Source organism: Saccopteryx bilineata, chromosome 2 (assembly GCF_036850765.1).
Source record: "Saccopteryx bilineata isolate mSacBil1 chromosome 2, mSacBil1_pri_phased_curated, whole genome shotgun sequence".
Lineage (NCBI taxonomy): Eukaryota > Metazoa > Chordata > Mammalia > Chiroptera > Emballonuridae > Saccopteryx > Saccopteryx bilineata.
In genome coordinates, this window is record NC_089491.1 from 394,566,614 (window position 1) to 394,589,745 (window position 23,132).

At 57.3% G+C, this 23,132-nt stretch overlaps 1 protein-coding gene and 1 long non-coding RNA gene across 4 annotated transcripts in view; both read left to right on the plus strand.

Annotated features, from left to right (window-relative positions):
• Positions 1–23,132, plus strand: part of LOC136327351 (uncharacterized) — a 187,353-nt gene that overhangs the window by 92,813 nt on the left and 71,408 nt on the right. The window lies entirely within an intron of this gene.
• The window catches only part of KCNJ12 (potassium inwardly rectifying channel subfamily J member 12), a 49,491-nt gene that overhangs the window by 19,049 nt on the left and 7,310 nt on the right, over positions 1–23,132 (plus strand). The window contains exon 1 of one of the 3 annotated variants that reach the window (XM_066264504.1): positions 20,758–20,801. The exons of 1 other annotated variant lie outside the window; for it this stretch is intronic. The gene's annotated coding sequence lies outside the window, so the exon portion shown is untranslated. Of the gene's footprint in view, positions 1–20,757; positions 20,802–21,321; positions 21,355–23,132 lie in introns of those variants that run through there. One more of the 3 variants, XM_066264505.1, reaches the window with a different exon arrangement.

Sequence of the window (23,132 nt, forward strand, 5' to 3'; positions counted from 1 at the left end):
CATGCGCCCGACCGGGATCCACCCGGCATGCCCACCAGGAGGCGATGCTCTGCCCATCCGGGGCGTCACTCTGTCGCGACCAAAGCCACTCTAGCGCCTGGGGCAGAGGCCAAGTGAGCCATCCCCAGCACCCGGGCCATCTTTGCTCCAATGGAGCCTTGGCTGCGGGAGGGGAAGAGAGAGACAGAGAGGAAGGAGAGGGGGAGGGGTGGAGAAGCAGATGGGCGCTTCTCCTGTGTGCCCTGGCCGGGAATCGAACCCGGGACTCCTGCACGCCAGGCCGACACTCTACCACTGAGCCAACCAGCCAGGGCCAGCCCTTGATTTTTTTAAATAAATTTTACTGATTGGTTTTAGAGAGAAGAGAGAGAGAAAGGCTGGAGTGAGGAATGGGAAGCATCAACTCGTAGTAGTTGCTTCTCAGATGTGCCATGACCGGGCAAAGCCAGGGTTTCGAACCGGAGATCTCAGTGTTCCAGGTCGATGCTTTATCCACTGCGCCACCACAGGCCAGGTGTAATTGATTTTGAGATAGGGAGACAGGCAGGGAGAGAAACCTCAGTTTGTTGTGCCACTATGCCATCATTGGTTGATTCTTGAATGTGTCCTTTCTCAGGGTCGAGCCCAGAACTTTGGTGTATCAGGATAGCGCTCAACCCACTGAGCTGCCCGGCCAGGGATAGCACGTCATTTCTTCAGTCAAATAAGCAGAGCTCGTTTTATACAGTTCTGAAGAACGAGTGTGCCCCAGACGCTGCATTCAGGGATCGAATTTTGACTTTCACATATAAGTTACGGCAAATATTCCACACAAAGGACAAAACTCAACTGCTACAGAAAAGACAACCACCCAATCAGACCAGAGAGGGCCACCTACCATGTCCTGGATCGTCCTTAAACCTCCAGAGTTTGACCCAGGTTGGGCCCTGAGTCCATCATCCTAGAGACAGTTCCTGCAGGACCAGCCAGATTGTCACCCATGGATGTCTTTTGTGTCTGACTTCTCTCACTTAGCAGACTGTTCCTGAGGCTCATCCACCTGGTGGATCAGATTTGAGTCCTTTTTGGGCAGAATGAGGTTCTGTTGTGTGGATGCACATCTTGTTTATCCTTCAGCAGTTGATGGACCTTTCACTGTTGTGAATCACAAGGCTGCTGTGAACGTCTGTACACACGCTTTTGTTTGAACACCTGTTTTTGGATTTTTTTTTTTATATTTTATTTTTCTGAAGTGGGAATCGAGGAGGCAGAGAGACAGACTCCTGCATGCACCCATCTGGGATTTACCCCAGCACGCCCACCAGGGGGCGATGCTCTGCCCATCTGGGGCGTTGCTCCGTTGCAGCCAAAGCCATTCTAGTGCCTGAGGCGGAGGCCATGGAGCTGTCCTTAGCGCCCTGACCAACTTTTGCTCCAGTGGAGCCTTGGCTGCAGGAGGGGGACAGAGAGAGAGAGAGAGAGAAAGGAGAGGGAAAGGGTGGAGAAGCAGATGGGCGCTTCTCCTGTGTGCCCTGGCCAGGAATTGAACCTGGGACTTCCACAGGCTGGGCTGATGCTCTACCGCTGAGCTAGCCAGCCAGGGCCTGAACACCTGTTTTCAGTTCTCTTGTGTGTACACGTAGCAGTGGAATTGCTGGTCCTGTGGAAGCTGTCTGTTTAAGCTTCTGAGCATATACTGTCTCTGAAAGGCATCTTCCAACACTGAAGCACTTCCCTGGACCCCTCTCCAGCTCCTGTTCCACTTCTCTGCTGTTAGAAACTACACGATTCACAGGTGGTGTCTCCACCCACTTTCTCCACTTTCTCCTTTTGGCTTTCACCTCTGCGATGCCACTGAAACAGTTCAGGTTCACGGTCACCTCCAGTCTTTATCCCGCTTGTCCTTGACCCCCCCGGGAACACCTCTGTGGCTTGGCACTCATCCTGCTTCCTGGCCCCGTGGCTCAGTCCTCCTGGAGGCCCTCGCACACCTCGGCCTGCCCCTCACCCAGTTCCCAGTTTTCGTTCCAGCCCAGACCTCGCTCCTACCTCCAGGCCCAGCCTCCCACCTGCCCCCGTGGGTCCCCCGGTGTGTCTGCAGGCGCCTCGAGTCCCCTTCCAGGCCAGAGCTGAGCCTCCACCTTGTCTAGAGCTCCTGCCCCCTCCGACCCCTGCCCCTTTCCCCAAGAGATGATGAGGCTGCTACACAGGCATCGAGGAAGGCCACTCAGAAATGCTCAGAACAACCCCGCGGCTGGGGGGGGGCTAAGCCAGGGGGCCCCCTCCCCGCAGGGCTGCTGGTGGCTCCACCTCCTCACCCTCTGGGCTTCTCATCTGAACAACGAGTGTGAGAACCCAGTCTCCACAGCCTAATCCTGTCCTTACGGGGAACCCAGGTGGTTCTGCTAGAGGGCCGGGTTCGTGGCCTGTGCAGGGGCCTCCTGAAGGGCTTTCCCTCCCCTCTCACCTTGTGAGCCGCAGTGACTTCTGTGGGAAACAGACCAGGTGTGCCACAGAGCTCTTCTGAGCCTTTGTTTCCTGGGTGTAAAGTGGGAATCTACCCACTAGAGCGCCTAGTGGGCCATGCGTCCAGGGGTTCCTGCAGGCCTGGTGCACAGTAGGCACTCCGCGTGTGCTCATGGGGTCACACAGACGGGGGTGTGCTCAGCAGTGCCCCGTTCGGTGGGTGGGGCTCCCCAGGGAAGGGTGGGTCTGCCTGTGTCAGTGGCCGTAGAGAGCAGACAAGGAACAAGCCCCCCCCACAGATCTTCCCCCCCCTCACTGCTCCCCCACCCCCAGGCTGCAGCTGTTTGAGGCAGGGGGCACTGGCCCAGCTGATCCCCACCCCTAATTACCCTGTCAGCACTGAAAAGCTGGCAGGAGCCCCCCACAGAGACTGTACCCAGCAGCTAGATTTGGAAGGGATCCAGCCACCTGGCCCCTTTGGCCCGGGGGTGGGGTGTAGTGCTGTTGGCAGTGGAAGGCTTTATGAACTGACCTCCATCTTCCCCTTCGTACAATTGGTGGAGCCCAGGACAGTAGGTTCAGAGGGTGGGGCCTGGGACCAGCTGTTTAGACAGTGTCAGGTTGTCTGAATGGCAGACAGTATAGATAGGTGGTGGCCCACAGTGGTGGGTGGGGCTTTGGGGCCGTGTAAATGGATGTGGACCGTGGAGACAGACGGAGAGTCTGAAGGCAGGAGGTGTGGGCAGTGGAGACCAGGGTGCCTTGGCCATGCACGTGCTGTGACCCGTGGAGTGGGCGTGGCCTGACAGCAAAGGGGGAGTGGGCAGTGTGGGCGGTGAGGGTGGGGTGCATGAGTCGTTCCCCACCCCCCAGGTGCTGACTCTCAGTAACTCTGGCCACTCTAGCCCCGCCCACACTCCGGGAAGGGCCACTCTAGCCCCGCCCACACTCCGGGAAGGGCCACTCTAGCCCCGCCCACACTCTCCGGGGAGGGTTCCGGTTGCTTCCAGGCTTGGGCTGTATTTTTAAGTCCATTTTAATCTTTCATTGTTTCCCTGCACTACCGGTTCGCATCTCCCCAACTCTCAAGTTCTGCAGCTCACCTGTCCTCCTCCCACCAACACCCTCACTCGGCTGGAGGGGAAGGGCCTTTTCTTTTGCACGATGACCCTGGAAGACGCTTTTCTCTTATCTCCACTTGTAGGTGAGGATGTGAGGTTCTGGTTTAAGAGATTTTCTGGGGCCCAGGTGCTCTTCTGGTCCAGCCCTGGCCCAGGGGTGGTCAACCCACGGTCGTGGGCATCAATGCAGTGCCAACAGGAATCCGTGTGGGGTGTGGTGGAGCAAGGACCCTTATTCATTGCAAAATAGCTCAATGGTGAGACGCACGGCTGTGATGCAGCCCCGGGGCCAGGCCCCTCTGGCTGGACGGCTCTGCAGCCCTCTGCTCGGTGCTGCGCTGCGCTCGTCCCCTGTGCTGTGGTCTGCTCTGGCCTGCGCTGGTCTGCCTCACTTGGCTCCCGTGAGACATCAGCCAGGGAAAGGCCGGTCTCAGTCTTGAAAGGAAAGAGAAAGTATACTTTCTGAGCTAGAGGGGAGCTGGCTTAACCAGGCCTTTAAGAAGTCCCTGCTCCTGGTCCCTGATTGGTTCCTAATTTGGATAAGAACTTCAAATCCTTGCAGTTTGATTCGTCCAAAAGGTACTGTCCCGACTGGTGAGAGTAGAGCTGCTCTGATTTATCAGAGCTGCACAGCTCCGATTGGACGAGGAAAGCCTCAGTCCTACTGGTTGAAATAGGATTCCAGCAACTCCTTCATAAAGGCTGGCTCACCGGGCAGAGACGGTGCAAGCTGGCGGTTCAGTGCAGGCTTCTCCGTGAAGTGCATTTTGCCTTAGAAGCCCCTGTGCAAAAGTGGCATTTAGCCACCACGGTCCCTTCTTACAAGGTGTTTTCTTTCTCGAGGTTCCCAGGGTCAGGCTCCGGCTGTGGGGAGCCAGACAGGGCCCCACACAGTCTGTCTCACGGTGCTGGCTCCTCTTTGCACGAGGAAAACGTGTGCAAAGAGCCGGTGCGGCTCCTGCCTTTGTCCAAGGCCTTGGGTGCTCTGTCTCTCTTACTCATGGGGCCGACATTTTCTGTGGACAGTTGATCTGGCGTCAGGCCGTTTAATGTTCCTCTGGGGGCCTCAGACCCCTACCTGGCCTGACCTACCCCCAGGGGATAGAGGCATGAGCGGAGGAAGGGTGGTAGGTCCAGAGGGTCCCCTTTCTTCCGGGACTGATTGCTCCACTCTGTCCCAGTGCCCACTCATACAGTGCGGCCCCACGAGCCTGACGTCACCCCACGGGCCCTGTCCTTCTCTCCCCTGCCCCCACGCTGCACCGGGGCCTCTGCTGTGGACTGCTGGCTGGCAGAATGAGGCTGCTCCAAGCTTAGGCTTGCAGTGGGTGCCAATGAAGGGCAAGGGGACCATCCCCCTACAGAGCACTGCTGGTCACCAGTGCTGGCCTCTCCTGCCTGCCCCATGGGCTGTAGCAGAGAGGGCAGTTTGAGTCCTGGCTTTGACCCGCATGAAGTCTCCAGTGTTCTCAGGTGCTACCTCTTTGTGTTTCAGTTTCCTTGTCTGTAAAATTGTATCTGTTTTCTAGATTTCTTGTGAGGCTGAATCCAGGCGGAGTACTTGGGGACAAGGTCTGGTGAACAGCACCCGCTCAGCAAACATAAGATCTCGTTATAGACTGTTGTTGTTCTGAAGGCAGGCGTGGGGACCTTGCTCTGTGCCTGGCCCCCTGTGCTGGAGGACTCCAGACCTGAATCAGGACCGGAAGCTAAAGCTGAGGCTGGGGTGAGGGAGATGCCCAGTGTGGACAGAGCTGTGACAGAGAGCAGCCCAGGGCCTGCAGAGGGTTGGGAGAGGCCCCGTCCGTACCCAGCCTGGGGGACTGGAGGACATGCCAGGGGTTAACCAGGAGCTGGGCATCCTGGGCGTCAGGGTGAGGTAGGGGAACAGCCTGGGCAGAGTGTGGCTGCGGGAGCTGCTGAGAGTGCAGTGTTGCCAGAGGCAAACCATTAGAAAATGTCAGTTATTCTTCTTCCCTTTATTTATTGATTCTTTTTTTGAGAGAGAGAAAGGAGAGAGGGAGAGAGAGAGAGAGAAAGAGAGAGAGAACCATTGATTTGTTGTTCCAATTATTTATGTATTAATTGGTTGATTTTTGTATGTGCTCTGACCAGGGATTGAACTCACAACCTTTGTGTTTGAGCACGATACTCTAACCATTGGAGCTACCTGGCCAAGGCCATCACTTCATTTTCTCTCCAGAAACACTTTCCTGGCCCTGCTGGAGCCACAGAAAAGGGGTGCCTGGAAGTGCATGAGGACCCCTAGACTAGAGCTGGCCGGCCTGGACACAGACTATGAACACACCGTGTGGTCAGCACTGGGACCCGTGGACCCTTCCTGCTGTGCGCCCAGTGTCTGGCTCAGAAACACTAATGGTGATGATAATAGTGATAGTGATAATAATGTTTCCCTGTGCTGCGCACACTTCTAAGCAATTTATGAACTTAGTAGTCCTCACAAGAATCACATCCTCACGTTACAGATGGGGAAACTGAGGCCTAAGAACGTGGGATTCTTGCTAGCTCTGTTCCCAGGAGTCTCAGAAGAAGCTATGCTTTGGGATGTCCAAGGGGTCGGGCAGGGGTTTCCCAGAATTCCAAGCCCAGTGTTGATGTGACCGGGCCTGTCCAGTGGGGGGCAAGGCAAGGGGCCCCTTCTCTGTGAGGGTGATGAGAGGTCAGTGCTGTGCGCCGAGGGCTCACATTTGTCCCTTTGCTGACAACTTGCTCTTGGAGTTTCCGGAGCCGGCCACCCTGGACTTCCGCTCGGCATTGAGTCTGGACGTTGAGGCATGGTGGAAGTCAGGTGAAGGGCCCCCTGGTGGCTGTGGTGACAGTGGGCTGTGGTGACTGCACTGAGCTGTTCTCACCCTCTCGGGATTGCTCCCAGACACATCAACGGGATCACCCAGGGCACAGACAGGAGCACATTACCAGTCTAGATCATCTGTCTGGCTTCCATTCCTGGCTGTGTCACTCCATTTCCCGGTAAAACAGGGATCCTAGTGGAGCCTACCTCGAAGGGCTGCTCTGGGACTCAGGGAGGCCAAAGCTGGGCAGTGAAGGTCCAGGCTCCGAGGCCGCCGGCCTGGCTTTAGTCCCCACCTCTGCCTCTTCTAGGCTGTAGGCCTTAGGTGAAGCACTTCACCTCTCTGACCCTCAGTTTTGTTGTCTGGCCAATGAGGAGAAGAGCAGACTCTTTCCTTCGGGGCTCTCTCAGGTCACAATGAGGCAGTCAAGGTGAAGCCCCAGTAAATACGAGCAGAGGGCGGGGCCACAGGCTCTCAAGCCATGGCTGCCCCAGGAGAGTGCGAGAAACCACGGACTTCTGCCTAGAAAGCCGGAGTCCACCTCCCAGACTCGCCCGTGGGCCTCAGCTCCTGGCTGTCCAGCAGTTGCAGAGCTCACATCTTCATGCACTCTGTCTGATGAAATATAAATAGCACGCAGCGATTCTGAGTGGTATTAGGGGAGTCTGTGGGTCAGGCAGTGAGGCTGCTGATGAGCTGGCCGTGGGGATGAGCAGGAGATAGGAGCTTGTAAATAAATCATTGTGGGATCTGGGCTAATGGACTAGCCATGGGGTAGCGTGTGCAGTTAGTGCATTAACTGTGCAGGGAAGGTGACTTCTGTGCTGGGAGGCCCAATATCCCTGGTTTAGAAAGGGACTGGTGTTTGGGGAGCCCTTTTCTGGGGCTCCGTCAATCTGGAAGAGGGCCCTCCCAAGATCCTGCAAAGTCAGGGTAGTGGGATGGGGGAATGGGGAGGGGGGCTCCTCATTCCTGTTTGCTGGCCTTTGTGGTAGGCTCCCCAGGACTCTGAAGGAATCCCACTCTGGGGATACTCAGCTGGTCAAGCCTGATAAAGGGCCTTAGACCTGCGTTGCGGCTCCCGGCAGCCCTCAGCTGGGACAGGAGTGGGGCAGGTCCTGGGGTGGGTGGGGCACCTGGGAGCAGAGCCTGGGACTGACTGGGCCTTGCCCTCTCCCACCCTCCTGTTCGTTTCCTTTTCTTAGCCTCTCTGGGCTCAGTGGTTTGAACCAGAGCCCTCTCCACTTAGCCAGCACTTGCCCTGTTGCCAAGGTGACCACCGCCTCCACCGCCAGTGTTGGGTGAGGGACTGTGGTGCATGCACATGGTCTGGGCACGCATGGCATGCACATACATGTGTGCAGGAACAGACGCAGAGACCTGGCTGAGCGTGCAGCACCAGCGTTAGCGTTGGCACAGATCCGTCCACAGGAGGACACAGCTCGTGTCTGTGGGCACACTGCATGTGTGCCCACAGAGGAGCAGCGACACATGGCTGATGCTCGCTGCACACGCAGACACACGCCACTGCATGTGAGACGTGGGCTGCTGGACCACCTCCTTCACGCCTAACGGCACCCTTGTCTCTGCACAAGCACCTCTTCTGACTGCCAGCGCCGTCCCACCCTGCCGCCCTTGGTGGACCACACCAGGCCGCTGCGACCCTCCCCCAGCACCGTGGGGCTTTGGCCCTCAGGGGGATAATGAGGTGCAAGTTCTCGGCTGGAGCCCCGGTGCCCACACTGAGGGTTCATCAACATGCCCATCACCAGCTGCCATGCTTCCCTCTCTCGCTTTCCCTGGGGTCGCCTCCCAAACTCCCTGCTCCCAAATCTTTGACTCAAGGTCTGTTTCTGGAGGAATGTGGGACCAGGTGCACACACATCCCTGGCCCTCCTGAAGGGACGGCTTTCACGTGAGCACCTGCTGTGTGCTGGACCCCGATAGGGGCACCTTGCATCCACTAACTCCCGACAGTTGGACCAGGGAGGCAGTGGAATTAGTCCCACTTAATCGGTGTGGAAATTGAGGCGAGGATTCATAACACAAATGTGTTATTAGTGCCCTGGAGGTGGGGCAGGCGACAGCAGGTAGAGGGCGGGACCAGGCCCTGGAGGAGCCCATGCCCACGCCCCCCTGACCTCTCCCCGCACCACCCTGACCTCTCCCGCCCCTCTGCGAAGGTGCCGGTGTGAGAGTGGAACTGGGGAGCGCCCTCGCTCATACTCCCGCTCTGGTCATGTGCTCCGGCCACCACTGGCACACGCCCTATCCCGGATGCCTGGCTTACTGGGGAGGCACTGGTTGGCCTGTTCTTGGGCCACTGGATTCTCTATCCTGTTTCTTCCTCTTGGGGCAGGGAGAGACCCAGCCAGTCTCTCACAGGGTTGTTGGATGCAAAATAAAAGCTTCAGGCATGAGAGAGCTTTTTCTGGGACTTTCAGTAGCTGCTGTGGCTGCTCTCGGGCAAAGACCTGCTGGTAAGACCCCTTGTTCCAGGACAGATGCCCCCACACTCACATTCTCCTGGGCACACAACCCAGCAGGGGCCGTACAAGGTGCGGACACTAGGCTGCCACCCACCAGTCCCGGGTTCTCTGAAGCCCCTGTCACTCCCCAGCATCAGAGCCACGTGGGAGAAGGAGCCACTCAGCCAGGGAAGGTCGCAGGAGGTGGTCCTGAGCCCCCTGGAGAGATGGCTTCCTCTTAGAGACCTTAGGGCCAGACCTGTGTGTGATCAAGTCCAGGGTCTCTGTTTCCATGGCCCTTGAAGTCCTGGATTCTCATCCCCGCTTCCCTGTGGACTGGCTGTGTGGCCTTGGGCAGCGTGCTCACCCTCTCTGAGCCCAGTCTCTTGCCTCCATTGAAAGGCACGATTGCACAAACGGAAGAGGCATGTATCGAGGGTCGGGTGTGCCTGAAGCACAGTGGGTGTGCAGTCTCAGCTCCCTAGGGTTGGAAAGGCTTGCGTGGGGTGAGGTCGGTGAGAAGCGACTGTGGGGTCAGAGCATCATCAGTTCAGTCACCCTCGCGCAGTGGGTGTCCCCGCCCTGAGCCTTGTCCTCTGTGAAGTGATGCCAAGAAGAGCCTGCACTTCCTTTAGGGAAGATGAGGTAAAGCATGGAAGGGTGATGCTGTCAACATCCTTCCCTGTGTTCCAGAAAGTTCCTCAGGTTCATGTTCCTGGCCTGAGCCCTGGGAAGATTCCCGAGGGACTCTGGGTTTGACCTGGGATGTTGTAAACGGGTCATGGGTGAGAGGCCCACCTGTACATCCCACCCTCCCACTCTCAGACCTCGTCTCCCCTTCCCTCTTGCTGCCCTCGTTCCTCAGACCACAGCTCCTTCTTGCCCCCAGCCTGTAGCTGGAGCCCTGTTTCCTGTTCCAAAGCCCGGCTCTCTCCCGACCAGCAGGCCCCCCCTTCCCAGGTGGTCATACAGCACCCCCTGCAGCCCCTCTTCTCTGCTCTGAGCACCAGGGGTGCCTTACACAGGGCCCCAGTGAAGACACGCTGCTGGAATGAATGAAGGAACAAATGAGTGGGCCCAGGCAACCCGCCATTCGCAGATGAGGCTCCGGTCTAGGCAGGTTTGGCCGTGAGTGCTTTCGATGTCCACTTGCTCGGGAAAGCATTTCTGAATGCACGAGAGGAACCACATAGGACCACAGAGGAAACCAGAAATGTGAAGTACTCGCCCAAACATTTGAGGATGTGTGATGCAGCCTGCGGGTGCCGGTGATACCTTTGACAGGGAGACCCAGCCAGGACCGTCCACCAGGGGACGGAGCATCGAGCGGTGGGGCTTTGCTGACGCCTCTCACTGCAGAGGGAACAATACATTTTGCAGAGAAGGAGGTTCACCTGCTTTCCCATCCAGTTCGCAGAGCCCTGGGTTTCATCCTTGGGTCCCTGGAAAGACCTCCTGGAGAGGGCTGAGTCGTGGCAGGAACCACACGCCCTGCTCTGCACTGCCTGCTAACCCCGTCCACATACTCCCGGACTCCCTCACTTGCCTCCAGTGTCCTTGGGCAGCCCCCATGGTGGTCTGAGGACCAGAACGGGCCTCTCGGGCTATGACCTGTGCTTCCGTTTGAGGGCGCTGGTGGGGAGAAGCTGCTCTGCCAACCTCACCCACCTGGCCGTTCGGGATGAACTGCCCAATGCTGGTACTGGGATGTCTCCCAACAGGGTTCTGCTAAGGGTGGGAGGGCTACCAACACCCTGCGGCTTGGCCTGGGGCCCCTTGCTGACATTTCCTGCCCTGTGATCTATCTCTCCCTGAGCTCCAGGGGGGCTCTGATGGTGGCAGCCATGCCCCCCATCCATGCTCTGAGCAGTCAGTACGGGAAGGTACTGTTCCCCATGCTGCAGCCTTTTCTTTTTCTTCTTTTAATTTTTAATATATATATATATATATATATATATATATTTTAATGGGGTAACATCAATAAATCAGGATACATATATTCAAAGATAACATGTCCAGGTTATCTTGTCGTTCATTTATGTTGCATACCCATCACCCAAAGTCAGATTGTCCTCTGTCACCTTCTATCTAGTTTTCTTTGTGCCCCTCCCCCTCCCCCTTTCTCTCCCTCTCCCCCCTCCCCCCGTAACCACCACACTCTTATCAATGTCTCTTAGTCTCACTTTTATGTCCCACCTACGTATGGAATAATGCAGTTCCTGGTTTTTTCTGATTTACTTATTTTCACTTCGTATCATGTTATCAAGATCCCACCATTTTGCTGTAAATGATCCGATGTCATCATTTCTTATGGCCGAGTAGTATTCCATAGTGTATATGTGCCACATCTTCTTTATCCAGTCATCTGTTGACGGGCTTTTTGGTTGTTTCCATGTCCTGGCTGCAGCCTTTTCCATGCAACAAGTTGAACAGGGCCCAGAGGAGCCTCTCACTTGACAGATGGGGAAACTGAGGCCCAGACAGGGCAAAGTCCCAGGTCAAGTTGAGACTGAAGTGGTCGTGGGACGGACTCTAGCCCTGCCTGCCACCTTGCCGTGCAGGCCTGAGAGGCACTCTGGGGTCGAGGGGTGAAGCCATGGGGGGCTTCTGAGGCCTGGTTCCTCTGGCCCTCCTCAGCCTCCTCCTGGAAACCGGCCCCATGCTCAGGGCAGTCATACCTAGGCCCTGGCCTGGGGGGCTCCTGGCCAGCTGGGGAAGGCTTGGAGGGATAGGTAATTCCTGCCCGGAATGATCTGGTCTAAGACGGAAGGATGCAGAAGGGTGGGGGGCGTGGAGGTGGGTGCACTGGAAGGAGGCCGAGGAATTTGAGGGAGGGTGGGGAAGGGCACTGGTCAGATGGTCTGGCATGTGTCAGAGCGGGAGGTGGGAGGCGTGTTCTCTGAGCACCGTGTCTGGGACATGGCAGGTGAGGAGCAGGAGGTCCAGGTTCGCTCACCTGGGCCCCCGGCTGTGTCTCCAGCCAAGTCCTCTCTCTGAGCCGCCCCTGCCCCTCACCTGCACCCTCACCTGCACCCTCACCTGCCCCTCACCTGCACCCTCACCTGCCCCTCACCTGCACCCTCACCTGCACCCTCACCTGCACCCTCACCTGCCCCTCACCTGCCCCTCACCTGCACCCTCACCTGCCCCTCACCTGCCCCTCACCTGCACCCTCACCTGCCCCTCACCTGCACCCTCACCTGCACCCTCACCTGCCCCTCACCTGCACCCTCACCTGCCCCTCACCTGCACCCTCACCTACCCCTCACCTGCCCCTCACCTGCACCCTCACCTGCACCCTCACCTGCCCCTCACCTGCCCCTCACCTGCACCCTCACCTGCCCCTCACCTGCCCCTCACCTGCACCCTCACCTGCCCCTCACCTGCACCCTCACCTGCACCCTCACCTGCCCCTCACCTGCACCCTCACCTGCCCCTCACCTGCACCCTCACCTACCCCTCACCTGCCCCTCACCTGCACCCTCACCTGCACCCTCACCTGCCCCTCACCTGCACCCTCACCTGCCCCTCACCTGCACCCTCACCTGCACCCTCACCTGCCCCTCACCTGCCCCTCACCTGCACCCTCACCTGCACCCTCACCTGCCCCTCACCTGCACCCTCACCTGCCCCTCACCTGCACCCTCACCTGCACCCTCACCTGCACCCTCACCTGCCCCTCACCTGCCCCTCACCTGCACCCTCACCTGCCCCTCACCTGCCCCTCACCTGCACCCTCACCTGCACCCTCACCTGCCCCTCACCTGCCCCCTCACCTGCACCCTCACCTGCCCCTCACCTGCCCCTCACCTGCACCCTCACCTGCACCCTCACCTGCCCCTCACCTGCACCCTCACCTGCACCCTCAGTTCCAGCCCCATCGCTCCCCCTCCTGCTTCTCGAACACAGAGCAACACTCCAGCCTTGCCCTTTGTCCTTGCTGTTCCTACCGTCCTTGGAGACGTCTTTTCTGACCTCTAGGACAGTGCCCACCCTGCCTCCAGAATGACGGGTTCTTTTCTCCGTAACACGTCTTCTGTCTGTCTTACCCGTTTGAGTGTCGGCACCGGGCACTACTCCGTCTGCACAAGTGGAGGCTCAGTAGATGTCCGCTGAGCGAGTGAACGCTAAGTGTGACCCCTGCGAGCAGGTGGAGGCCATTCTGTCAGACCTGAGCTGTAAGGGGAGCCCTCGTGTGGAGTGAGGGGCCCACCCTGTTTTCCTGGGTGCTCCGCCCATGGCAGGTGAGCCCCAGGGCCCTCAGAGGCCTGTCAGGCACTCCCAGTGAATTCTCGGGTCCCCAGATAAAGCCCAATTTACGAAATGAGGAAGAGAGAAGAGGGAATCTGATAAGACAGATACCCCTGTGTTCCCCCAGAAAAGTTTTTGGGTTATTAGGACACAGAGGCTGGGGCTCAGGATCTGATCCTGACTGGCTGTTGCCTAAACAGGCCTCATACGGCCCAGCCCATTATAAAGAAATGCAGCCCCCACACTGGGGCCTGTTCCCTGGTGGGGACAACACCAGCCTGACGGGCTCTTTAGGGAGGAGGCGGCTCACCTCAGGACCAGGCTCAGCTCTGGCTCGTAGACTGGTGACCTCTGGCACGGCTGTGCACACCTCTGGGCCTCATTTCCTCCTCAGTCAGAGATGCTCAGACCATCCCACTTGGAATAATCTCTGGTAGAATGCCAGGTACATGTTGTGGGGACTTGGCAAGGAGCACCAGGGGACCCAGGACAATCTTGGAAGGCTTCGTAAAGGGGGCACCCTTTGAGCCTGAAGGATGCTTTGAGTTCCGGAAGGCAGAGCGAGGCATTTCGTGGCGAGGGGCCAGCTTACACTGAGGTTCTGAGGTGTGGACATTCCTGAGACATTGCTCACTGAGGACCACATGACCCTCGGTAGGGAGTCCAGCCCCAGTTGATTTATAAAAACTCTTTGTATATTAAGTACATCAATCTTTTTATTATGACAAACATCAAACAAATAAAACATTTATGCCTTTTGTTTTGCTTATGGTAGGCTTTGATAAAGAATACATATATATACTTATGTTGGCACATTCCCCAGCCTCTTTATTCATGGTCCAGGATGTTTCTTGTGCTTCATCTCAGGCCTTTGCTCTCCCGTGCACATGCTGGGCGCTCAGGAAATGTCTAAGACTCAGATTAGATTGAAGCTTGAAAGATCTCTGTTGTAAGGAGTCTGGAAGCCATGGTGCCTTTGCTCACCTGGTTCTCCCCCCTGGAGTTGCTTCTGTCCATCCGCCTCATTCCTTTTGGCCTGGAGTCAGGTCCACCTGAGGTCCTCTCGGGGCTCATGACCTCTCTTCAGCGTGAGTCAGGCTCAGAGAGGTGACGATGTTAGTGGGTAGGGAGCCGGGAGATTTCCAGCCATTCAACTTCCGTGTATGAACTTGTTAAAACTCCGTCGTCACCCCCTGAAGTACACGCCATTATTAACCCCATTTTACAGGCGAGACTCCTGGAGCTCAGAGAAGTTATGTGACTTGCCCAAGGTCACATAGGAAGGGACAGAGACAAGATTTGAGCCCCAGCCATATTGCCCCAGAACTCATACTTTCCAACTGCCCCCTGGGATCAAGTCCAAGCTCAGTAATATGTGCTCGGGACCTCTCAGAGCCTCAGTCTCTCTCTTGTCTGCCAGTATAAAGCCTCAGCTCCCGTGTCTGTGCCTGTGGTCCCTAAACACACCTTCTTCCCTGTTATTAAGGTGACAAGGTGTGCCCCGACGGTTTCTCTGTACCACTTCCTTCCCTAATCCCTTAGAACCCTGGAATGTCGGTCTTGGAAGGGCCAGCTCCTGGTTAGCAGATAAAAACAGGAAGGCTTACCTGATCAATGGTGGCACAGTGGATACAACATCAACTTGGGACGGGTTTTAGGCTTGAAGCCCAAGGTCACTGGCTTGAGCAAAGGGTCACTGGCTCAGCTGGAGCCCCCTGGTAAAGGCACACATGAGAAGCAATCAATGATCAACTAACATGATGCAACTACAAGTTGATGCTTCTCCTATCAGCCCTTTCCTGTCTCTCTGTCTCTCCCGCAAAGAAACAAAACAAAACAAAACAGGAAGACTCAGAGGCGAGGGGACCTTGGCCACTGCCCAGTGTGTGGAGGACGGAGTTGGATCTACAGCCTGGTCTGGGGACCTCTGAGTCCCTCTCACTGAGACTGTCAGCCTCAGGCTGGGCTCTCTTCACTCCTGCTGCCTTCCTCCGGCTGCCCCTCTGCCCCCCAACGGGGTTAGAGACCTTCCCGGGGCGAGGCACTGCCTATTCTAGCTACTCTAGTAAAGAGTGCCCAGGGGACTCTGTCCTTTGCTGCTCCCACAGGCCGTGGGCCAAGAACACCCTGTCTCCCTCTGCCCCCTCCCACTGTGGAAAGATGTTCTCAAGATAAAAATACCGCCGGAAACATTCCCTGGTACCTGGCCCGCCCGGAAACTTTCCCTGGAGCCTGATCCGACCTGTCGTCCACCTGGGGCCTGACCTGACCTGTCGTCCACCCCTGGATTCTGACCCGACCTGTCGTCCACCCTGGGGCCTGACCTGACCTGTCGTCCACCCTGGGTCCAGAACCTTCAGCTCTAGCTTCCTCTCTGGGCTGAGAGGGCAGGTGTCCACCCCTCCTGGCCATCTAGCACAACCTATCACTGGGGTCAGTGTGTCTAACCCCTGCCTCCAGGTCATGGAAAGTGAGGGGCCTGAGGGGTCCTGGGCACTTGTGGCTGCTGTGGCCAGCAGCACTGAGCACCGCCTGCTGTCCAGCACCGGCTCGGGCACGGAGGGGCAAGGCAGCGAGGCTGCGGCCAGGCCGTGGGAGCTCAGGGCTGTCTTGCTTAGCTGCCTGTTGTGGTGCATTCGGAGAGTATCACTTGGGGCTGAGTGTGAGGGTCAGGGATGTGCCAGCTGTCACCCCATCGGGAATCTCTGTGTCCGCTCCGAGCCACCTGGTCCAGCTGTGACAGCTCCTCTCAGAGAGCACGGGGGACCCGGTACTTACTCGGGTCGGCTGCGTGCCACATACTGCCTCAGGGCCTAAGTTCACCCCGTTGATGGTCTCCTGAGGTAGGTGGGGTATACCCATTTTGCAGACGAAGAGACCGAGGCCCAGGGAAAGGCCCACAGCGAGCTGTGGGGTGGGGGAATGGCCAGGCCTTGAATTTGGGACTAAGGGCTTTCTGGCCCTTGTGCCCCACCCCTCCGAGGATGGTTGATATCATGGTGATCATGATGACAGCTGTCTCCTCCTGGAGCCCCGCTGTGCCAGGCGCTGTGCCCAGAGCATGCGTCCCCGTCACACTGAATCGCATGGTCACATCCGCTGGGAGGGCAGTCCGCCCGTTCTGTGGAAGGAGGAAACTGGACCTCAGGAAGGGGAAGTGCCTGGTCCCGGTCCCCGGAGGCTCAGGGCGTCAGCCCCAGCCGTGGTGACAGGCTGGTGCCAGCAGGAAGGCACGGGAGGGGGCACTCTGGTGCCGGTCCAGGCCCTGCCCTTGCTGGCTGGGAGGCTGAGGGCCTGTCTGGCCTGTCTGGGCTCAGGCTGCCCCTGTGTGGTGGGCAAACCCTGAACAGCGACCCAGACTGCCCCGCCCAGAACTGTGACCATGACCCAGGAAAGTGTCTGGTGAGCTCCTGAGGGCCGAGCTCCCCTCATGGGCTGCTGCAGGGTGGCAGGGAGCCCGGGACAGCGTGTCCAGGGACCTGTGTTCTCGGCTCCAGGCTGCCACTTACTCAGTTGCTTTGAGATCTTGGACAAGTCGCTTCTCTGTGCCTCAGTTTCATGGGTGGGAACAAACCTGACTGGATTCGTCTGGAGAGGCCTCTTCGAGGAAATAGAGTCAGAAATGCAGTTGGGAGAGCCTGGGGCAGGCCAGATGACCAGCAGGAAGTGGGGAGTGGCAGGCTGTCCACACTGCTCACCCTCACCCCCTCTCCCTAGCCCGGTTGGGTTCCCATTGCCCTGTGACAAAGTTCCAGTTCTAGGTGACCTGGGGCAAGTGACTGAACCTCTCAGCCTCCATTCCTCTGTGTGTACAATGGGAAGAACCATCTCTCCCTCAGGTTGGGGCTGTGAAGTTTGGGCCAGTCACACGTGGGCCCACTCAGGGCACGGGCATAAGATGAGAGGCCTGGGCGTAAGCCTCGCCGTGGGGGTCCACATGGGCATTGGTCCGTGATGGAGCCTCCCTGAGCCTCCATTTCCCCATCAGTTCTGAGAGTGAAACACCCAAGAGAAGCACTGCTCAGAGAGGGATGAGGGACGGGAGCCGCGGCTGAGGGCTGGGGGTTTTGAGGTGAGGGTCTGGCCACATAGGCCGTCTCCCTCCGGAGCGGGCCGAGGCTCAGAGAGGGAAAGGGCCACACCCAAAGTCACACAGCTTGGGGGCGGAGCTGGAGCTTGAACCTGTCTGTTTAGCCGTTGCTGTTGTGTGCCCCAGGAGGCTTAGAATGTTTGGGTGACTCGCCAACAGTTGCCTTAACTGCAGCTAGAAAAACCAGCATGACGGTGGATGACAGCCAGCCCCGGCTGTGAAAGGAGAGGGCGCCATGGGGTCAGTGACTGGCGGGTGGGAAGGGCGCCTCAAGTGAGCTTGCCTCCGGAAACTCAGAGTCCTTTCCCAGGACAGTGTGCTGTGATCCTCACAGCAGGGGCCCCTTCGACAGGTGGGAAACCAAGGCTTGGGATTGCAGGGACCACATAGGATATATGTATGCTCAAGGTAAGCCTCGAACAAGTGACTGATGTGCATCCATCTGTATACTCCTATAGCCACTCACTCACTCATACATTGATCCTATTTATCCTTCCCACCCCATCTCCTCACCTATCCATCCATCCATCTATCCATCCATCCATTCACTTATGAATATGCCCACCTACACACCCATTCATACACCCACTCACCCATTTATAATCCATCCATCCATCCATTCACTTACCTAGTCATTTATCCACCCACACACCCATCTATAACCCATCCATCCATTATCTGTTTATCTGTAATCTACCTGTCCATCCATCCATAATATACCCATTCATTCATCCATCCATCCATTCAAATATTTACCCATCCACCAACCCGTTCATTTATCCATTTACACACCCACCCATCCATCATCCATTCATTAATAATTCATCTATTCATCATCCATCCATATACCCATTCATTATCCATCCATCCATGTATCTATAATCCATTCATTCCTACATTCCTACATACATAATCCATTCTTTCATCCACAGGTGAGCCCTGTGATTGGCATTGGGAAAGCCCTTCAGGTGGTGGCTAGGAGAACATGCTAGAGACTTGAGTTCTTTTGTGACCTTAGGAGAACTACCCTATCACCAACCTCTCTCGTATGGGAACAGCCATAGTTCCAGCGTTGTGAGGATTACGTGAGTGGATGTCTATGAACCACCTACCGCAGGGTCTGGGTGCAGTAGGCACTCACTAACGATCAGATGTTGTTGTCTCTGGGGACCCGTCTTGCTTTGCCTTTCTCTAGTTCTGGAAGTTTGTTATGGACACGTGGATGTGCTGGAAAGGTGTGGGGGCATCAGAGGTGTGGAGAGTCCTCCCTTCCTTCCATGGAGCCCTGGGGGACGCCAGCAGAAGTGTGGGTTCATGTGGAAATCTCTGACTTTTGAGCCCTTCTGAGGAGAGCGGCACCATCTACAGTGATTTGGCTTTGATTTGTTAACGTTAGGGTTTTCTAGGGACTGATTCCTCTCCAGCTGATACTGGGAAAGTGGCAGTTGCTGCTAATGCAGCTTTGACGGCGGCCACGTGCCCACTTCACACCGTTATTTGGAAGATAAAATTCAAGAGGTAAGATTAAGGTCGCTGTTGGCGTAACTGTCCATCCATTCAAACACTCATCTATGTTACCACCCACCCACCCATCTATTCATCTACCTACTCACCCACCCACCCACCCACCCATCTATTCATCTACCTACTCACCCACCCACTCACCCATTCAGCCTCATTCACCCACTGGTTCCACACATCCTTCCATCCACCCGCCATCTTTCCACCTACCCAGCACATCCAGCTACCTCTCCATCCATGGATTCACCCATCTCCCAACTATTCATCCAACTCACCCAGCCATCCATGCATCCTTTCATCCATTGATTCATCCAGCGATTCCTCTGCTCACTGATCTATCCACCCAACTCATCCAATAATTTCCCACCCACTCAATCCGTCTCTCTGGTTACCACTCACCCACCCGCTCACTCCCCTGTCAGTCAGTCCCATGTACCCATCCATGTGCTCGGCCACCTCTCTGTACATATGTCTGTCTCCTCATCCATGTCTCGATTCAGCCTCTTATTCCTCCATCCTTCTGTCTAGTCGGTGAGCACTTCCTGATGCCCTCTCTGTGCCAGGCACTCGTCGGCCTCTCTGGGCCTCTCAGGTTGGCCAGCGAGGGACCTGGGAAAAGTCAATTCTCACACAAGGTAGAGAGTAGCTTCTGACCCTCATAGGAGACTCCAGGGCCAGAGAACCCAAAGGGCTTCATGGAGGTCCTGGCCTTTAGCTGATCCCTGGGATGGGAAGATTTTTATTTATTTATTATTTATTTTTAATTTTTCCAAAGCTGGAAACGGGGAGGCAGTCAGACAGACTCCCGCATGCGCCCGACCGGGATCCACCCGGCATGCCCACCAGGGGGTGATGCTCTGCCCCTCTGGGGCGTCGCTCTGTTGTGTCCAGAGCCACTCTAGCGCCTGAGGCAGACTGTGCCAGTGCGCCCCGAATGCCCCTCCTCTGCCTCCGCTGGCACAGTCCTCAGAGCCTGTCACCGCTGAGCTGCCCTGCCTGGCTGTGGCACACCCTCAGGCCTGCCCGTCTCTTGCTTCCTTGTGACTGGTCAGGGGAGCCCCTCTCAGAGCTTTCGTGTCCCCATCTGCAAATGACGGGTGAGTGTTTTCAGCTCGCCTGCTAAGTCTGGTGAACAGGGAGAGGACTAGGAAAGACTGAGGCTGTCTCGGGACGGGACGCAGTGGGAAGTCGTTCTGTGGGGTCTGCCGCAGCCGCGGGCCAGGAAAGGTGTTCGTGAGACGTCCTCTTTCCCTGAGCTACGTGGTCTCTGAGGATTCCTCCAGTTGTAGGACTGGATCAGGAGGTGGTGAGCGCCTCCTCCCTGGGCTTTCTGAGCGAGGGCTGATTGGCTCTGGGTCCGAGGAGCCGGCAGGGGTCTTTCGAGGGCTGGGATTCAGGCTGTCTGTGTGTCTTAATCACACGGGATTTCCAGGACCTTGAGGCCCGAGACTGGAAAACACAGTGTCATGCCTGCATTCTGGCCCGGGGGCCTGGGGAACATGGGGAACTGATGTTTTCTCTCCTACCCTCAGACGGAGATCTTACCCCTGAAGACTATGGGTCCCTGGGCAAGTGACTCAATCTTTCTGAGCTTCTGTTTCCTCATCTGGAAAATGGGTAATAGCATAATATTGTTACAGGGATTAAATGAGTGAATCAGAGCTCTTGAAACAGTGCCTGGTAGGTAATGAGCACTGGATCAGCATCGATTGCCATGCTTGTCCCTCTGACGGGATCCCGGCTCGCTGAAAGACCCCTGAGGGTGGGAGCCCCTCGATTGCCTGTAGAGTCACTGCTTTCTTGACATCTGAAAATGTGGGCCCAGGCTTTGCCCTGGTCTTCTCCAAGATCTCCTGGAAACCTGAGGTGTCCGGAGCCTCAGGGGACTGGGCATGGAATGTCCTGCTCTATCTAGAGGCCCCTCCCACGGGTCAGTCACATGGTAGCTGCCTCTCTAAATACCAGTCCAGGCCTGACCGGTGCTCTGAGCACTTTGGATGCTGCGAGGCTGTGCCCACAACTGCTGGGCTGGGAGGGACAGCTTCGCCCCCTCCAGGGGCTCTGGGTCCACGTTCTCCACTGCCTGTCTCTGGTGTGTGAGTCACCCCACCTTTTCTGGTTCAGGTATTGCACCCCAGTGTCTCTCTCCCAGGACCCTCACTGGCCAACCTGAGCATCTGTTATCTTTACCAGCTCATCCTGGCCCGTACGTTGCTTTGTGACCTGGGATGAGTCTCAGCCTCAGTTCTCTCATCTATAAAATGGGGAGATGGTCTCCTTGCTTGCTAAGGCCTCTTTCAGGAAAACAAATAGAATTCTATTTCTTATCTCGTTTAACCATATGCGACCACTGAGCCAGAGCCAAACGAGCCTGCATATGTCTGGTTGAGGACATCGTCCCACATTTCTTCCTTTTTCCTTTTTTTTTTTTTAAGTAAGAGGACGGGAGATACAGAGACAGACTCTTGCATGCCCCTGGCTGTGATCCACTGGGCAATACCTGTCTGGGGTAGATGCTCACAGCACCACGTGGGCGAGAGAGGCTGAGGACTGGACTATCCTCAGGGCTTCCACTCTGCCTGCCCTTCAGTTTCTGGGTGACTTTGCTCCACGTCTGTTTCCAGCTCTGAGAAAAGGGGGTGCAGGTGCCGACATGACCTTGCTGATTTTCTCTAGATGGTTTTAGATGGAATGTCAATAGATGAGGGTGCTCCTGGGCCTGTGTGACATGGTCTGGGTGGGTCCCCGGTGCCCGGCCTTGTGAGGACGCCAGGAATCGCTGTGGCAGTCACTCCCGCCCGGGAGCTGGCCGGGTGTGCGGCCGCTCAGCTGTCAGGAGCAGTGCGCCAGGGCGGGCTCTCCAGCCGTGGCCTCTTGCAGTTCCGTCCCAGGCAGGCCTGAGCTTCTTGGAGCCCCAGATGGAGAAGCCATGGCTCGTTGGATGTCCCTCAAGTCCTGCATGCCACACAAACCTGCACCCCGTGATCTGGCAGCCCCCTGCTGCAGCTGTGAGCCCCAGCCCTGGCACGTCTCCCTGAGGACCCAGGAATCCGAGGCTGAGCTGTCCCTGGGGACCTCGCCATGGCCGGCTCCCGGCCTCCTGGCCCAGGCAGAAGCAGCCCCCACCTCTACAGCCTCCGACTCCAGCTCCTCAGCCCCTGGGGAGGGGGTCAGGTGAAGCACTTCCGGGGGAGGATGTTAGCGCCAGGAGAGGCCACGCAGAACCTTTGCCCGGGACGGGAGACCGTGCGTCAGACAGAAAGGGTTTGAGTCTCAGCTTTCCTGCTAAGGGCTGTGTGGCTTTGGAGAAGCCAGTTTACCTCTGAACCTCCATTCAGAGAGTGGACGTCCAGAGGGTAGCCACCTCCTTGCGCTGCTGACTGGATGACCTGAGAGCACTCTCTGGGGGGTCTGGGCCGCGCTCCCTGTGGCCTGAGGGGCCGGGTCACGCAGGCAGGGAGCGTCGTCGGAGCATCATGTACGTGGCCGCTCCGGGGGTCCAGCGGCACCTGCCGACCCAGACAGACCCTGGGAGGGGCTCGCAGCCTCGCCTCCGAGGGCCCCACCCTTGTCTGTCTCCCAGCTGTCTGGAGCAGAGGTGAGAGAGGTGCACCCTCGTGCACCTGGTCACACAGACCGGGCGGAGTCCCAGTGTTGCCACTTGGCTACGTCACTTACAGTGTTGGAGCCTCTGGTGGGTGTCCAGCTGCCGGCCTTCCTGCTCCTGGCCTGGCTGTTCTGGGACCTTGTCCTCTGGGGCCTCATTTTCTTCTGGGCACTTCAGGACTCCCAGCCTTGTCTAGCTCCGACCTCTTAGTGCAACCAGGTGTCGTTTGGGGGTGAGTGGGGCCCCCACTGGTGGGGAGGAGCATGCACGACTCCTCGTCCCCCTGTTCAGGCCAGCTGGCTGAGGGTCCCCTCCTTTTCCAGCTCAGCCCTGCTGAGGCAGGATGAGGGCCCGAGTACCCACAGCCCAGTGCTAATGGCCAGATGGCCTCAGTGCCCACAGAGCCAGGTGGTGCCATGGCTCCAAGCCTGCAGATGCCTCAGGCTGGCACCAACAGGCCGTCCTGGAGTCAGCTGGGCATTGGAGGAGGGGTAGCCACTGGCCTGTGGGTCCAGAGTCTGGACCAGCCTCACCTGCTGTGGGAATGGTGTTTGTCTGGCCTGGGTGAGGAGCTATGGGCGTGCCCTGCGACCCCCAGTGTGTGTGAACGGCAGGCTGACCTAGTGCTCCCCTGAGTGGGTGGAGGACGGGGACACTTCTGAGTGCTGCCCACGTCCTCTCGTTCAGAGCTGAGGCCCTTGGATGAGGTCAGCCCGTCAGTGACCCCTCTGAGCACCAGCTCGTGACAAGGAGGGCGAAGGTGTGGCATATGGGTTTGAGAGTGGATGCCTGGGGTGGAGTCTGTGAGTGTTGGGG